A 19381-nucleotide genomic window follows, 5' to 3' on the forward strand; every position below is an offset into this window, starting at 1 on the left:
AAAAGAAAAGAATTAGAAGAAGGGCTGATTTGGGCCAATTTGGTTTAGCCCAAAGCAAAATCCACCCCATTATCCGCCCAAACCGGCCCAGACCCGTCTTCCCCATACTCGGTCCAGCCTCGCCTGAAGCCAAACGACCTCGTTTCATTGGGGTTTAATCACAGTCGTTGGATTTCAATCATCCAACGGCTCGAATTAATCACCCCATTTTAATATATCCAAAACACTTCAGAACCCCCCTCTTCAACTTCACTCTCGTCTCTCCCAAACACCCAAACCCTAGAGACGCCGCCCCTGAAACCTCCATCGTTTCCGGTGGCGGCGCAGCCTTACACCACCCCTACCCACCTGAAAATAACATCCCAAGACCCTATTCGTCCCCTCTTCCCCAATCTGTAGCTAGTTTCCCTCGAATCACCCTAGGACTTCTCGAATCTTCAATCGAAGCAGTCCGGTCCCAAAATCCCTGAACCCTAGCTTACCCAATCGAACCCAAATTAACATCACATAACCCCCATAACTCCCTCATACCAAATCCATCATTGGTTTCCTTCGAATCTGACCGGAACTCGTTGAATTTTAAATCTAAGTTCGAACCCTAAAAGTTCAAAATCAATTTCCGTTGAACCTGATGACATGCATCGATCCAAGCCTCTAGTTTTTCATGGTTAGAAGGTCGATTCACTACAAAACCGATGTTGTTCATTTGTTCTTGACAAAGAACAAATGATTAGCAACAGTTTCGGGTGAGTCAGAGTATCAAGGGTAATTTCAAGTTTAGCCGGTGAGTTCCTTTTATTGTTTTCTGTTCATTTATAAATTTGTTTCACCTTTTACTCTTCTTCTTTCCTTCTTGTTTTCTTTCTTCAGTATTCTTCTAAGTAGTTCTTCCGTTCACAAGTCTGGTAGTTCCTCATCTGCATTAATTCTTGTTTCAATAGCATTTTCTGAATTTATATCCATATGAGAAGGGTCTAGGTTTAATTCAAGGTTCAATTGAATTGGTCGAGGTTTATTCGAGTATGTTCTGGAAGTTATTAGTTTTCTAGCATTTCTGAAAGTTCCATTTAGAGTTCTTATAGCAGACTAATTCTTCATGAATTAATATGATTCACTAGTTGTTAGATGCATTCTTAATTTCGAAGTTCATTTGTTTTCAATCTATCTGAAGGTATTAGCTCATTTTTTCTGTTTGTATGTTTGTAAGTATTCAGAACTTTAGGGGATATTAAATAACATTGGGTTTAAGGGTAGTCTAGGAATTGTTTAGATTGGAGTGTTTTCCCAACTAATTAGGAAGTTTCTATAATGGTAGGATTAAGAATGCACTACTGAATAAAGAAAAGAACTTGAATTGGGTAGAATCAAATAAAAAATTATTGAAGGGGCATTTATGAATCAAAGAGGCATTTTCTACTGCCTATTTAAACTAAGAAGAATAGAGAACAGAAAAAAACATATCAAGAGAAAAAGAAACAAAGAGACTCTAAGAGATAAAAAATCCAAAGAAAACAAAACGGCTGAAAAATTTCAACAATAATCACTATTTCATTGAACTCTCTTCTGTGATTTTGAAGTTTTCAATTTCTGAAACAAATTTCGACTCACCTGAGGCTTGAACTGGGTTGAGTTTGGTTTTCAAAGGCTTGGTTTGAAATTTGCTGTTTGGTTTACTGTTCTATTGGTCCTTCTGAGTCAATTTCACTATTTGGTTGTGTGAATCTGGGAACTTGGTTGTTGCTGCTTGGCCGATCCCTCACCCTTTTGTTTATATTTCAATTTTCAGGTACACATCTTAGGCCCTATCGATTGTGAAGTTGGATATGAAATGAAATGAAGAATTTGAAGCAGAGAAATTAGTTTATTTTGTTGAATCCATAACGCTACTCTGATTTGTCTTTTAATTTAATGTGATTACATTGTCTAAATCAGCCTTAATTAAGTATGTTATAGCTGTTAGTAGATGTGATATGATGTTGGTATTCATAATTTTGGACCTTCAATTTAGTTCAGTGGTTTCACACGTGTTTGGATGATTTCTTGTTCATTAATAGAGATATAATGTCCTAGGTTTGTCATTATTTGATTCACCAGCTTTATGTGCCAAAATCTGATTCATAATTAGCTCTGTTAGGCCTTGTATGATGTTGTTCCTGTAGAGTCAGTGATTCTGCTCAAAGTCATGCTTATTTGAGGATTATTGAAGGCTGTTATTGTTGAGTGCTAGCTGCAGTTTGTGGATTTGGCCACTAATGGGCCAAATCAGCAAATACTAAGCCCAATAGTAGGTCTGTTGTTGATGTGGTATTAGTAATTCGTAACTCTATTGTTGTGCATTAAAGCTGGGTGGATAGACTATATTCACTTTGGCAAGTATTCATTAGTGTATCAGTTTCATGAAAATTGTAATAGAAGTAGTTGTTGTCGTCTCTTTGAAGTTTGGATTTGAGCTATTTTGGATTTTAAGGTTACTCCTCTACTGATTAGCTACTATTTCTTTCACATGATTTGTTTCACTTTAGTTTGGCTCGAGGCCTATTTCTATTGGGTGGCTAAGGGTAGTTAGATTTGTGATTGGATACAAAGCTAAATCAAGGTGAAAAGAGCAATGGAACTCATATAGTGCTGCATAGTCAATTGCACTCATAAATCTCTATATGATTAGCATCATAACAGCCATGGTGGATTTGTTGTTAATTGATTTTGGTTTGAATATTGTGTAATGGTTGAATGCGCAGAAATATGTTCCTTTGTGGTATTCCATGTTGTGGTTTGAAACAAGAAAGGCTTGTGAAAGTAATGTGAACCTCTTCATTTCTCGTTTGGGGCCCCAATTGAGACCTAATGACCTTTCAAGTGTTCAAAATAAGGTCCAGTTTGTCGAAAGCATATCTGCATGAAACCATGTATTGACAGTTGGTTGTTTCATAATTGATTTCAAATATGTATTTTGGGGTGTTTTGGGTTTGGGCGCCTGTTGGGTTCGGTTTCTGAAGCCCATGCAATCCCAACGTTGTCCCCTGATAATATATTGGGCCAATTATTGGCCTAGCACTTTGTCCACATTACCATAGGCCTGCTTTATATTCCGTTGTCCATCATTTGAAGCTTTAAATCCAAGCTATTTGTGAACCAAAACGCCATTAGGCCTCAGTAAGTATAACTTTTCAGATTAGTTTGAGGTGTGTCATACTAGCCAAATTGTATAATTTATGGCCCTCAAGGATTTAGCTTTGAATTCCCTTTAGAATTGAAAACTGAGGTGAGCCGTGCCAAACAAAATCTTAAATGCACGGCCCTCGTTTAATTAATTTGTTTGCTTTTTTTAGAAATCGAGGCGCGCCATTTAGCGAATTTCCCATGGCCCTCACAAAGTTGCAAACGCGTAGTTGCTTTAGGCGCGTTATCTTAATAATTTACCTTCCTAAACTCGGGTGTCCATTTCATGTGACCCAAATCCAAATCCTAACAATGTTGAATAAAATGTGTTTTGGATTGAGAGTGAATTTCATATGGCCGATCCAAAGATATGTTTTAGACGACGTTGAAATCTTCCTTAAAATAATTAAAAGCGGTTTAAAGTTAAAATGCACATAGGTTCAAAAGTGTTTTAAAATCAGATAAATAGGCTAATAATAACAGTTGAGCGACCATGCTAGAACCATGGAACTCGAGAATGCCTAACACCTTCTCCCGGGTTAACAGAATTCCTTACCCAGATTACTGTGTTCGCGGACTGTAATACAGAGTCAATCTTTTCCTCGATTCGGGATTTGAACCGGTGACTTCGGGCACCATAAATTATCCTAAGTGGGGACTCTGAATTCTTTAAATAAATAAATCCCGTTTTGATTGTCACTTAAATTGGGAAAACTCTCTTATACCCTTCACGGGGTGTAGGAAAAGGGAGGTGTGACAACTCTGGCGACTCTACTAGGGATCGAACCCAGAATCTCTGGTTCAGGGTTCAGAATTCAAGCTTAGATGAATTGTTATAGTTGGCTTTATTTATTATCTGATTTTGTTACATGTTTGGGCCTAATGTGATAAATGTTGCGTTTACCGCTTTGATATTCTGTGAATTGTATATAAACTGCTATGAAACCCTTCTTCTCCCTGAGTCTTCTAAATCGCGGAGAAGGCTTCACTTCGTGTGACTTCTCTTCTGTCTAGAGTCTTATCCTATTTTAGAACGAGCTTCGGACAAGTTGCAAAGCCGGTGAAGCTTCTGTATTCCCGGTATGCTGCCCTCCCTCGGCTCGAGTTGTCCGCTCGGGTAAGCCAGGTCTAGAACAATAAACCCAAGTTTTAAACCTAGTATAATAAAGCCTCATGCCGGATCCCTAGTAGGAACGTTTGTTTGCATCATGTGCATTTGACTTTAGAGACTCAACACAGGGGTTGAGTCTGTCTAGGACAGGTGTACCCAAAATGAAAAGACCATCCTGATGCATCTTACTTGCTACTTGTGCATTTATTTGCTTCGGATTTGCATGTTGACCGGCTTATGGATAATTAGAGGAGAGTTGGAAAAGAAAAGTCAGTGTGAGGGCTAAGAGAGATAATTACTTGTTTTTGAAAATCAGTATCCAAAAATATACTGAAACTCTGCCAAAATTCTAAAAAAATATTTTCTGTTTTTTTTAAAATAAATAAATAAAAATAAAATATAGTTGGTTTTTAGTTTTTCGTCAAATCTGCCCGAACTACGCCAGTTTGATTCTAACCGGATGTGGGATACGTAGGCAACCCCCATCGGGTCCAACTTCCTTTTTTGCAAAAATAGCCCAAAAAGAACAAAATTTTTATTTTTATTGTAAATAAGTAGGGTGATGTCATTCTTGTCTAAAAATAGCCGAATGTCCCCAAAAGGGCGTCGGAAGGTCGTTTTTGTAAGAACAACCACCTTTGGTCATTTTTCCAAGGTTTTTTACCAGTTAGCGAATACAACCTTAAAATCTTCTTCCTCGAAGTGCTGAAAGGCCCTATTGGCAAAGCCAGATATTTTTATGAAAATTTTGAAAAATGGTGATAACTTTTTGAGTCAAAATGAGTCTTAATTTTTCTCCTAAATAAAATCACCCTAATAAATGTACAGGATGAGCACAAATGAAAATGAACCCTTTTCAGCTCTTAAAGAGATCCCCTTACAGCTCCACATATGGTGGAACGATTTAGGGAAAGACAATAGAGAAACTGTGGTCAAAGTTTTGGGTGGCCTTACCGGATTTTTGAACATCAAGCCAATATTGGACGTGATCGAAGCCCTGATACCGTTTTGGGATCCGACTCGTAATGTGTTCCGTTTTTCTGACTTCGAGCTCACACCCACGCTAGAGGAAATTGCGAGTTATGCCGGCCTCAGTGGAAACCTTATAAGTCTTTACCCTGTATCACCAAGACCGGTATCTCCATACAAATTTCTCGACATATTGAGTGTTAGCCGGGATGTTCAGGATGGGAATTTGTCTGAAGGGTATTGCACTTTCCAATTCTTGTATCATCGTTATGGTAACCCCCAAGGCTTTGAAGCACCGAACACTAGTTTGACTCATGCCGGAAATAAAGATAAGTGGGAGGCAAGGCGAGTTTTAGTTTTTATAGTAACATTCCTGGGTACTGTAATTTGTCCACGAGATGACGGCAACATAGAGTTGGGCCTCGTGGGAATGGTTGATGTTGCAATCAAGAGAGCTAATGGTACCTTAGTTTCCCTGATTTTATCTGAGATTAACCGAGCTTCGACCATTTGTTAGGAAGGGGGAAAGTTCTTCCAAGGCTGCAACTTACTACTACAATTGTGGATACAGGAGCATCTCTGCCACCGGGTTGTATATATGAACCACGGTATGACCGGTTTGAAATGCATCAAAGAATTCGAAAACCTAATGGTGGGTATTGCCTTCCCCGAAGGTACTGAGGTTTGGTTTACACTCTCGAGTTCTTTGACTATCGATAAAATTGAGTGGGCATTCGGATGGTTTCTTGTCACCGAAGCAGTATACATGTCAGCTGAAGTGTGTTATCTTCTTCTTATAGGCATCCGGAGCATCTAGTCGTATGCTCCTCACAGGGTGTTGCGCCAGCTAGGCAGATTTCAAACCATTCCCCACGACGAGGATTTGAGTAGACATGTCATAGAATTGGTCCCAAAGGCCGCATTTCCGGAAGGAAGAGTTCGCCAGGTGTGGAATCAATGCAGATTTCTTGAACCTAAGACCATGGTCCGGGATTTAGCTAGAGGTGAGGTAGACCCCAAGTACGTTATTTGGTTCGGCAAAAGGTTTCAGATTCCTGAGAGACTTTCTAAGAGAGCTCATGTTCAATAATTCACTAACGACTCGCAAGAGCAGTGGGGCTGGTTAGCAAAAGAAGAAAGCTATAGGGCTAAAATAAGTAAGCTGGAAGGATAAATCAGGACCTCAAGTTTGGCAACAGCATACAGGCAGCTGCAGATGAAGGTGAAAAGGAAAAGTTAACTCAAGAAAATGAAGCCCACAAAGCTCAAATCCAGAAAATGAGATAGTTGCTAGAAACCCGGAAAGAAGTCGAGCAGATGAAAGGCTTATAAGCGGTTTGAGAAAGAAAAACCTTGAGTATCAAGATGACCTAGAAAAGTCTGAGGCTAGTCTAGCAAAAGTCCGGGCTCAATTGACAAAAAATGCAGAAGGGCGGGCATGGTTTGTGCAACAAATGAAAAGGAATCATGAAAGGACAATCACCAATCTAAAAAGGAAAGTAACTACCCTTGAGAATGAGGCGGCCAAACAGGCCAAGGACTTTAAAGGTGACAGGGAACAGTGTTATGATTTGATGGCTCAGATGGAGGAAGAAATACAACAGTTGCAAAATCAAAGCCATCACGACACTCAAGTGTTGGAAGCCCGGAAACAGCAGATATGGCGTTTACTTCAGGAAAAGGGTAGAATCCGAGAGAGGATGCGAGCCATTGCTGATTACATTGTCGTGAAATGCCAAGCGTGCGAGGACATGACTCGTACCACTTTCTTCGCTGCAATGATGGCGTTCATCTGCCAGATAATGAGTGATTTGGAGTGGTTGCAAGGGGATCTTGTATATAGGCCTGTGGCGAGACCGAATGATGTCCCACGGGCCCCAGGAGCATTTGAGGCATTGATGTATTCATGATTTTTGCTCGAGTTTGTGTTTTCTTTTCTGTTGGAGTCTGTCAGTCTCCTTTTTCGAGTCTGTTGGTTTTTATGGTTGAAGTTTTGAAAGATGAGTCTTTGTAATCAAAACATTTTATTTTTTTCATGAAGAAATTGAAAATCCCAAAATGTTCTATTATTTATTTTTACATTTTATCCCCAGAACTACTCAAAGATCTGATTCATGCGGCGTCATGATACGTAGGCAATTCCCATATGATTCGATCACAACCATGAAAAAGAGAGAGAGGAAAATGTGGAGTGAAGCTTAGGAAATGCCGAAATGACGCAAGCAACCGATCAAATACATAATAGAAATGGTTAACTGCTTAGGTGCATTACATCCCCAACGTGCAGTTGCCTATCTATTAAGCTCTCATCATTAACAAAGTTTGTTGTTGTCCAGAACTCAGGCAGGTGTTAGTTTATTTATCATTCTGGCAACTCATCCATACAACACCAGGTCCAAAGACAAATTGATCATGGCTAACCAAGAACTAGACGCAAGTATCATTGATCCGTCAAAAGAGGAAGAGTATGATGTTTGTATGAAAGAAGAGTTGTACAAGTTGAAACAACAGATGACAGAAATGTACCAAGCATGGGTAAAAGGGCATCCACCACCATCCTACCCCGCTAACCCTGCTTTCGTCCCGCCATTGGCTCAATCCCAGGAATGTCCTACTGTTGATTCATCTACAGGCTTTCCCATTTACCATCACTACCAAGGCACCACTTCCCAAACACCACAAGCTCCACCACCTAAACCAGTCCCATACCCTCCTCCACCAGCCATCCCTATTTTTGTGGCACCCCCACCCAATACACTCCACCGATCCTCCAGTGAGCCTCTATTCCAGGCCCAAGATAACCAATACTATCCTCCGGAGCCTACTTTCAAGGCCCCAGAACCTTACTCATGCACCCCTCGTTTCGACTTCCCTATTGAGATTAAGAGACCGCCTAAAAATCCAGAACATGAGGAAATGATCAGGAAGGTTAAAAGCCTGAACAGTCATTCAGGAACATGCAAAGATTGGGAGGCCAGGTGAGCGTGGCTTACAAAGATATGTGTCTATTTCCTAATGTCCAGTTGCCGTTGGGATTTAAGATTCCAAAGTTTGATTTGTACGATGGGCACGGAGACCCAGTGGCGCATTTAAGAGGATTCTGTAGTAAAATGAGAAGAGCTGGTGGGAAGGATAAGTTATTGATGGCATACTTTAGCCAGAGTCTGAGTGGTTTTGCATTGTAATGGTACACTCGTCAGGATCACGACAGATGGTACACGTGGGATCATTTGGCACAAGCATTCTCTTGTCATTTCCAATACAACCTCGAGATTGTCATGGTTTAGGCATAGGGGCCCATCACACCATTATACTCAGTCTCGACCCCACCACCAAACCTACACCCAAACCCTATATAACCCGCCACAACATTACTACTCACCACAAGATCCCCAGATTTTTGTTCACCACGCCCAATCATATATCCAACCTCCTCCTTATACACAATGGCGAGCACCAGCACCACGAAACACCTACCCAGCTCCACAAAATACTTACCCACCGCCACGAGCCTACCGAAGCCTTGCTAGCCCAGGTTTTCAGCCCAATCAAGCATTTAAAAATGAGAGGTCACAACAGAAGAAAACCTTCACCCCGTTGGGGGAATCCTATACTAGTTTATTCCATAGATTGAGACAATTGGATATGCTGAGGCCCATTGAATCAAAATTGCCAAACCCTCCTCCGAAAAATCTTGATTACTCTGTAAATTGTGCATATTGTTCTGGCACCCCAGGGCATGAAACAGAGAAATGCTGGCACTTAAAAAATGTTATCCAGGAGCTCACTGACACCAATCGGATCGAAGTCCAAGCTCCGGAGGAACCCAACATTAACCAGAACCCATTGTCGACTCATGAAGAGATAAACATGATTGAGATAATCCACAAGGGAGAGGAGCCCAAGAATCCCTCGCAATCTGTTATGATGATTCGGTCCAATGAGGCCAAGACAATCAATAAACCAATAGTTGAAGGATCAGTGGAAAGGTTGAACATGACAAGTGGTGAGCCATCTGTGGTAGTCAAGAGAGGATCCCCAAATGATGCTGCAGCAAAGAGAGATGAGTCCAAAGTGGTTGTGCCAGGGTTGGCCAACAAGCCCATCATAGTTGTGGAGGGTGCCCGTATGGACCCTGTCATCATCAAGCCTGTAACTCAGTTACCGATAGTCAACAACAAGGCTATCCCGTGGAATTATGAATGGGTGACAGTGACTTACAAAGGAAAAGAAGTTAAAGAAGAAGTCCATGAGACCCATGGATTAACTCGCTCGGGGAGATGCTTTGCCCCCGAGGAGTTAAGAAAAGCTAAAACCTCCAAAGATAACCTAGTACTGGTGAAGAAAGCTGTGACCGAAGAAGAGGCAGAAGAGTTTTTGAGAAAGATGAAAGTACAAGACTATTCCATTGTGGAGTAGTTGAGGAAGACGCCTGCTCAGATCTCATTGTTGTCATTGTTAATCCATTCAGACGAGCACCGTCAGACCTTGATGAAAATCCTGAATAAGGCCCACATTCCTAACAAAATCTCAGTAAACCATTTGAAAAAGATAGCTAACAAGATATTTGAGGTAAACAGAGTCACTTTTTCTGATGATGAGTTGCCCGTGAAGGGTACTGAGCACAATAGAGACCTCTATCTTACGGTGAAATGCGAAGATTCCATATTTACTCGGGTATTGGTCGACAATGGTTCCAGTGCGAACATTTGCCTTCTCTCCACTCTGAACAAGTTGAAGGTGGATGATGAAAGAATTCACAAGAACAATATTTGCGTTCGGGGATTTGACGGTGGAGGGAAAGATTCGATCGGTGATATAGTACTGGAGCTGACAATAGGACCAGTTGAATTTACCATGGAATTCTAGGTGCTAGATGTGGTTGTTTTTTACAACCTGTTGTTGGGTTGACCTTGGATTCATGCTGCCAAAGCAGTCCCATCCACTCTACATCAGATGGTCAAGTTTGAATGGGATAGATAGGAAATCGTTGTGCATGACGAAGATAATTTGTGTGCCCACAGTGATGTCATTATACCATTCATTGAGGTTGAGGATGACAAGGGGCCGTGGGTCTATCAGGTTTTTGACATAGTGTCAGTCGAGAAAATCCCAGAAGGGAAATGTGTTCCAATTTTGAAGGTAACCGCCGCCTCAGTCATAGTAGCCTTTGAAATGTTGAAGAATGGTTTTGTGCCTGACAAGGGTTTGGGTGCATCTCTGCAAAGTATCGTACAACCGGTATTTCTTTCAAAAAATTTGGATACATTTGGTTTGGGATTCAAGCCCACAGTCACAGACGTGAAAAGAGCCAAAAAAGTTGAAACAGAGGGCATGGGTCCTCCCAAAGCCTGTCCTACGTCTCTCCAGATCATTTGTCAGGCCTGGCACCAAGAATTGCCCAGTAACAATAGTTCTCAGTACTGTGGTTGATCTTGATAAGGAGTTGATTGAAAGGTTCGAGAAGTTGTTCGACAATGTGAACATGTTAGAAGCTGGAGAAGATTCTAGCAAAGCGGATGTGCAGTTTGTCGGGCCAAATGCAAAGCTTAACAATTTGAAGGCTACCCCTCTCCCTATCCGGAAGGAGTTTTGGTAGTTTCCTTTGATTTTACTTCAGTTTGTCTGGGTTATTCCAAGGTTGTAATTCAGATTTTATTTTTTCGTCCGTTTGGGTGTGCAAACCTTGTTATCTTTATCCTTCAATGAAATACAATTTCCCTTCTTCGTTATTCCTGATAGTTTTCTTTTTTTTTTATTTGTTTTCTTTCCTTTTCTGTACAGTTCTTTTTACGCTGGTTCCAATTACATGTCATGCATGAGCAATCCGCAGCCCAGTCTTAAAAATCAATCTGATTCTGAAATAATAATTCAAGAAGTAGAGTGTGATGGCGAATCAGAATATGATGAGGATGAGGCTTTTAAAGAGATTAGTAAGGAATTAAATCACTTTGAAGAAAAATCCAGGCCCAACCTGAATGATACAGAAGCTATCAATTTAAGGGACGCAGATAATGTTAAAGAAACTAAAATAAGCGTCCATCTTGAACCAAAGATCAGGGATGAAATAATCAAAGCACTGATTGAATATAAAGATATTTTTGCATGGTCATATGACGACATGCCGGGTCTAAGCACTGATCTGGTGGTCCACAAATTGCCCACTGACCCAACATTCCCTCTCGTCAAGAAAAAATTGAGAAAGTTCAAAACTGACATGAGTGTGAAGATTAAGGAAGAAATCACCAAGCAGTTGGACGCAAAGGTCATTTGGGTCACACGATATCCCACTTGGTTAGCTAATGTTATGATAGTACCAAAGAAAGATGGCAAGATCAGAGTGTGTGTTGATTACCACAATCTCAAAAAAGCAAGTCTAAAGGATAATTTCCCACTACCGAATATCCATATTTTGATCGATAATTGTGCTAAGCATGAGATTGTATCTTTCGTGGATTGCTATGCAGGATATCATCAGATTTTAATGGATGAGGAAGATGCTGAAAAGATGGCATTCATCACGCCATGGGGAACTTATTGCTACCGGGTAATGCCATTCGGTTTGAAAAATGCTGGGGCAGCTTACATGAGGGCAATGACTACTGTGTTCCATGATATGATACACAAGGAGATTGAGGTTTACGTGGATGATATGATCGTAAAGTCAAAGCAGCGGGTCGACCATGTCGAAGATTTGAGGAAATTTTTCTAGAGACTTCGCAGGTACAACCTTAAGCTTAACCCGACCAAGTGTGTGTTCGGTGTTCCATCCGGAAAACTGTTGGGATTCATAGTCAGCTGACGAGGCATTGAGTTGGACCCGTCAAAGATCAAAGCTATCCAAGAATTGCCACCTCCGAGGAACAATACTGAAGTGATGAGTCTGTTAGGGAGGTTGAACTACATCAGCAGATTTATTGCTCAGCTCATGACAACTTGTGAGCCTATCTTCAAGCTGCTGAAGAAGGATGCAGCGGACAAGTGGACTGATGAGTGTCAAAAAGCATTTGATAAGATAAAGGGGTACTTGTCAAACCCACCTGTGTTGGTCCTACCGAAACCAGGGAGGCCTTTGATTCTTTACTTAACAGTACTAGAAAATTCATTTGGTTGCGTATTGGGTCAGCATGACATCCCTGGCAGGAAGGAGCAAGCCATCTACTATCTCAGCAAGAAGTTCACGTCTTATGAGGTTAAGTACACTCACCTTAAAAGGACATGTTGCGCCCTAACTTGGGTAGCGCAGAGGTTGAAACATTATTTGTCATCCTACACTACTTACCTCATTTCTCGCTTGGATCCGTTAAAGTATATCTTTCAAAAGCCTATGCCCACAGGGAGACTCGCAAAGTGGCATATCTTGCTCACGGAGTTTGACATCATCTATGTGACTCGGACCACGATGAAATCCCAAACATTGGCCGATCATTTGGTCGAGAACCCGGTCGATGAAGAATATGAGCCATTGAGAATTTATTTTCCCGATGAAGAGGTGATGCATGTCGACGAGCTGGAGTAGACTGAAAAACCAGGTTGGAAACTTTTCTTTGACGGGGCTGCTAACATGAAAGGAGTCGGAATAGGGGCTGTGCTTATTTCTGAAACAGGGCAGCATTACCCTGTTATGGCTCAGCTTTGTTTCTATTGTACCAACAATATGGCTGAGTACGAGACATGCATTTTGGGTTTAAGGTTAGCTGTTGACATGGATGTCCAGGAAGTTTTGGTCTTGGGAGACTCGAACCTTCTGGTTCACCAGATTCAAGGAGAATGGGAAATACGGGATTTAAAGCTCATATCGTACCGACAATGTTTGCATGATCTTTGTCAACGATTTCGATCAGTAGAGTTCAAGCATATTCCAAGGATCCATAACGAGGTTGCCGATGCTTTGGCTATTTTGGCATCAATGTTGCACCATCCGGACAAAGCTTATGTCGATCCTCTGCATATTCAAGTCCGCGATCAGCATGCTTACTGTAACATAGTAGAAGAAGAACTTGATGGTGAACCTTGGTTCCACAACATCAAGGAGTATATCAGAATGAGGGTGTATCCGGTGCAAGCCACGACGGATCAAAAGAGAACAATTAGACGGTTGGCAAGTGGATTTTTCTTCAGTGGAGGAGTTTTGTATAAAAGAACTCCAGATCTTGGACTGTTAAGATGCATAGATGCTAGACAGGCCACGGCTATTATGACCGAAGTACATTCCGGAGTCAGCGGGCCGCATATGAGTGGGTATGTGCTGGTGAAGAAAATTCTCCGAGCAGGTTATTATTGGCTCACCATGGAGCGAGATTGTATCAGTTTTGTGTGCAGGTGTCATCAATGCCAAGTACATGGATATTTAATTCATTCTCTGCCATACGAATTGCACACAATATCCGTACCATGGCCTTTCGTTGCTTAGGTCATGGATGTCATTGGACCAATTGAGCCAGCAGCATCCAATGGGCACAGATTCATTCTGGTGGCCATTGATTATTTCACCAAGTGGGTTGAAGCTAAAACTTTCAAGTCTGTGACCAAGAAAGTGGTCGATTTTGTTCACTCAAATATCATCTGTCGGCTTGGGATCCCAAAGGTGATCATCATAGATAATGGTGCTAATCTCAGTAGTCATTTGATGAAAGAGGTATGTCAATAGTTTGAGATTATACATCGCAATTCCACCCCATATCTGTGACGACCCAAAGGGTCATCACCCGTTTTCTTATCCATTTTGTGCTTTCGAGGCCTTGAAAACCTCATTTATAGTTGCCCCGATTTGCGTGTATCGTCCGGGCGCGTAGCCGGAAAGCTTAAATATGAAATTCTGTGAAAAATGCTAAGTCTTGATATTAAAATGAATAAGTTTGACTCTGGTCAACATTTTGGGCAAACGAACCCAGACCTGTGATTTGACGGTCCTGGAGGGTCCGTAGGAAAATATGGAACGTGGGCATATGTTTGAAATCGAATTTCGAGGTCCCAAGCCCGAGAAATGAATTTTTAAGTAAAATTGTTTTCTGAAAATATTTAAGAAAATTGGAAATGAAATTTAATTAGAAAACGATGGTATCGGGCCCGTATTTTGGTTCCGGCGCCCGGTAAAGGTCTTATATATGTTTTAAGTCCTTCCTGTAAAGTTTGGTTGAAATCGGACTTGACGTGTTTCGGACTTGAAATCCTAAATTTGAAACTTGATGAAGTTTTTGGAAAAATTCTTGATTTTGAGGTTTGATTCATTTTTTTTGAGGTTATTTAGGCGATTTGATCGCACAGATAAGTTCGTATGATGTTGTTGAGTTAGTACATGTGTTTGGTTAGGAGCCCCGAGGGCTCGGTAGTGTTTCGGAATAGTTTTAGCCTTATAAAAGTTGCAAGTTTTCTGCAATTAGTGCACATGGAATTTGTTCTTCGCGTTCGCGTGGTCCCACTTGCGAACACGTAAGGCAAAGATCCTAGGTGCCTAGTTTCTTCTTCGCGAACGAGGAGGTTGAGAAGCGAACGCGAAGCTCAGGGGGGAGAACCTTCGCGAACGCGTCCTTCTTCTCGCGAACGCGTAGGGTTCAGGGGAGGGGCCACCCAATTTGTTCATCGCGAATGCGTTCGTTTGCACGCGGACGCGAGGGCTCGAGAAGCTGTAGCTTCACGATCGCGATCCCCTTGACACGAACGCGAAGTCCAAAAGGCCTGACCCATCGCGAACGCGAGAGGTCTGTCGCGAACACGTAGCTTTAAATCGCCCAGTTATTTTAAGTTTCAAAAACAGAGTGCAAACGGGATTTCTCAAAATTTTACAAAACTTCTTCTTCTTCAAAGCTCCAAGACGATCCTTGAAACATTTTTTCACCAAAACTTCTTGAGTAAGTAATCTCCAACTCGTTTTCTTCCATTTTCCTCAACATCTAATGAATTTCTTGGCCTAAAACATATGATTAAGGGTAAAAAATTAGGGATTTGGGTAGAGTTAGGACTTTTTGATTTTTCTTGATTTAGACCTTGTTTTGGGGTCAAATTTGAAAATAAATTATATATTCGGGCTCGTGGATGAATGGGTGATTTGATTTTGGTCTGAACCTCGTGTTTTGACCAAGCGGGCCCGGGGTCGATTTTTGGGATTTGGGGAAGAATGCTTGGAAAGTTATAATTAGGCATTGGGTTTGCATTGTTTAGCATTTATTGATGTATTGAAGTCATTATTGTATAGATACAATCGATTTAGAACCAAATTCGAGAGGAAGAGCGGTAATTGAGGATTGAATTAGCCGTGGAAGTTTGAGGTAAGTGTTTGGTCTAACCTTAGCTTGAGGGATTAGGAGTTGAGTCCTATTTTCTATGTGATAATTGTTGAATACGACGTATAAGCATGGTGACGAGTATCTATACGTTGGTGTCTAGGATGATCGTGAGTCTTTATGTTGTGAATATCCTGATTTTGTCGTGCCTTTCATGCCTTAGTGATGATTTCTTTATGTTGTGAAAAGCTTGTGAAAGAAATTATGACCTTTGAACTTCGAGGAGTATTGGCTCGAGTTATATTACAAAGTGTGAAAGTATACGAGATGATTGAACCCTTTGGAGCATTGGCTCAAATGGTAAAGTGAGTTATGAAGTAATAGTGAAAGAAAGAGAAAGAGTTATTAAACTGTTCCCTTGCCGGAATGTTTGTTGCTTTGTTGATTATCTCCCTTGTCGGGATGCTGAGATTATTGATATTGTTTCCTTGCCGGGATTTAACTATTTAATTGTGTTTCCTTTCTGGGATTTCTATTGTTATTTGTTTACTCCCTTGCCCCTTTGTTTGTGATTGTTGTTTGGGTGAAGAAGAGCGTTAAAGCACGAAGGGTGATGCCATGCATTATTTGCTATTGTGAGGAAAGAGTATAAAGCACGAAGGGTGATGCCGTGCCGTACGATGTACCATTCCGTACCGATTATCATTGACTATATGGTGAGGAAAGAGTAAAAGCACGAAGGGTGATGCCGTGCATATTTTTGTTATAAAATATTGTTTGGTGAGGACGAGAGTAAAAACACGAAGGGTGATGCCGTGCACGTTGTTATTATATGATTGATTTGGTGAGAACGAGAGTAAAAGCACGAAGGGTGATGTCGTGCAAATTGTTGATTTCTGATTCTTGATGATATTCTAGTTATGTTGTTACTTTCATTACTTGATGCTTTCTATTCGGAACCGTTATTTCCCCCACAACATGTTTTCCCCTTCCCATATTTACTGGTTATTTCTGCATTTCATTTCCGCTGTATATATTTAAATTGCACAGGTTTATTTGGTGGTATGGTCCTAGCCTCGTCACTACTTCGCCGAGGTTAGGCTAGACACTTACCAACACATAGGGTCGGTTGTGCTGATACTACACTCTGCACTGTGTGCAGATCCCGGAGCAGCTTACAGATAGTAGTTGGAGGGCTTCCTTCAGTCCACCTGGAGACCCAAGGTAGACCTGCAGGCGTTCGCGGGCCCTGGCGTCTCCCTCTATCTCTATTCCCTGTTTCATTTTCTTTCGTTCAGAAACAGTTTATTGTATTTTCTTTAGGCCTTGTTTATACTGACTCTTAGACAGTCTATGACACTATGATACCAGGTTTTGGATATTGAGGTTTTGAAAGTTGTGATAGACGTAGTCTTGAGTTATAAAAATTGTTGACTTCCGCTTATTTATTTAATTCCTTTGTTTTCATGTTATCGCTGGTAATTGAAAAAAAAAGTAATTTGTTAATAAAAGAGGTAGTTAAGGGTTGGCTTGCCTAGCTCCCATTAGTAGGCGCCATCACGACTCCCGAGGGTGGGAAATCCGGGTCGTGACAATATCTCCCCAAGGCGAATGGAGCAGTCGAGGCAGCCAACAAGAACATAAAGAAGATACTTCGGAAAATGGTGGAAGGTCCCAAGCAATGGCATGAAAAGTTGCCCTCTGCATTGTTGGTTTATTGCACTACTGTTCGCACTTCAGTAGGTGCAACTCCTTATTTGTTGGTATATGTCACTGAAGTAGTGATACCCGCAGAAGTTGAAATTCCATCCCTTCGAATTATTGCTGAGGCCGAAATTGACGATGATGAGTGGGTCAAAACCCGTTTGGAGCAGTTGAGTTTGATTGATGAGAAAAGATTGGCGGCAGTGTGTCATGGTCAATTGTATCAAAAGAGAATGGCAAGAGCGTACAACAAGAAGGTGTGTCTCCGGAGGTTTGAAGTGGGTCAACAAGTATTAAAGTGCATCCTTCCACATCAGGCCGAAGCAAAAGGAAAGTTTGCCCCGAATTGGCAAGGGTCGTTCATTGTAACAAGAGTGTTGTCCAATGGCGCTTTGTATTTAACATATATCGAAGGCAAATGTGTAGACATGGCTGTTAACTCTAATGCAGTCAAGAGATATTATGTATGATTTCTTTGGTTTAAATTGTGTTTGTTTATACTTGACATGATTTGAAGATTGGAATGACGAAGGCCATTTATTCTGCTATCTAAACACTTTACCCTATGTTACCCCTTTGAGCCTTATTTATTTCATTTCATACCCCTCTTTTGGATTTAGTAGCGAAGTTTAGCAAAGAAGTAAAGAAGAAAAGAGAAAAAGATAGAAAGAAAAAATATATAATATAAAAACAAAGCAATTCCTAATCATGAACTACATTCGACCTGATTCCTTTAAAGGATACGTAGGCAGCCTCACGGTTCGTTCCCATCAAAATAAAAATTCAAAAGTCCTCAAGCAAAGAAACTGGGGTAGAAGTTGTGATTGTTGTAAGAAATCTGATTCCAAAAGTTGTAATGTTGAACCCAGTTGAGTTACTTTGAGCCTTTTGATACCTTTTCTTTCTAACTGCATAAAAAAAACCACATTATGATCCAAAGAAAGACCTTCCGATCAGTCTTCGAGAGATGCCAAGTCGAGCAAGTAGAGGTGATCCATATCAGGGGCAACACTCTGGTCTAAACAAGGAAAATGAAAAATGAAAGAGTCTTATTGGTGAAAACCCTCACGGGTACCGTAAGGCGATGGAAGCTGAGAGAAATAAAAAATGAGAGAGTCTTATTGGTGAAAATCTTCACGGGCACCTTAAGACGAAAGTGAGTCGACAGATGAACAAATGAGAGAGGTTTGTTGGTGAAAACCCTTCAGGGCACCACATGCCGAATAAGGTCAAGGTTTTGGTGAAGAAATTGGGTTTTGAAGATCTCGGGGCGTAAAGTACGACATCTGAAAGTTGATTGGTTGGACAGACTGGGCTGATTAATCCGAAATGCATGTCATGATCAAGGGTACCAGCTGCTCCACTCAGATAACTCTTTTTTCTTTTTCCCCTTCAGACAGTCTTCCAGTTTTGGATTTTTCTTATCCCTAACTCTCAAAGTCATTGCATTTTATTTCTTTTGGGTTTATTTCTCTAAGATATTTCCAATGTTAGTTTTGTTTAAGTAAATAAGAAAGGATTTCAAAGCTCACTACCAACTTCCAAAATTGCACGAAGCACAGTGCGGCCAAAGCATTGCCAGAGATAGTATGATGTAAAATGGGATATAAAGAGTCAGCGAAAGTTCCATCGGTGGAATGGTTTAGTAGTTGCATGGGAGATGCAGAGGTTCAGATAGATGGGTCAGATAGGTAACACAATGGTTTGGGTATAGAACACTCGGGCCATCCAAAGTCATGTGGGTAAAAGTCAGTAAGAAAGTCAAGCGGTTCTTGGCCAGTTCGGGGGATCCAGTCGAACCAAAGCACGGCAGCGGAAAGACCTTCAGCAAGAATGACACAAACTAACCATCACATTTTAAAACTGACAAGATTTTCTTTGATTAAAACAGGGGCAGAAAATTTTGTTTGTTTCGGAGAAACCCTCCGTAGGAGAAAAACAAGCACCAGACAGGTTTGACAGTAAATTCTTAGGACCTTCCTGGCTAATGGGATTTAATTTGAAATTCTCAGGTCCCTCCTAGATAATGGGACCTAGTTTAAAATTTAAAACATTCATGAGTAACAAGATCTAGCATAAGTCTAACCCCAAAGAAATATAAGTTGACTCTGAAGTTTTCATTCCTAGGATAGGATTCAATTCGAAATTTTCAGGACCCCCATGAATAATGAGACCTAGATTTAAGACCTCCATTAGATAACATGATTTAGTGTAA

The sequence above is a fragment of the Nicotiana tabacum genome, chromosome 1 (assembly GCF_000715075.1).
Source record: "Nicotiana tabacum cultivar K326 chromosome 1, ASM71507v2, whole genome shotgun sequence".
Lineage (NCBI taxonomy): Eukaryota > Viridiplantae > Streptophyta > Magnoliopsida > Solanales > Solanaceae > Nicotiana > Nicotiana tabacum.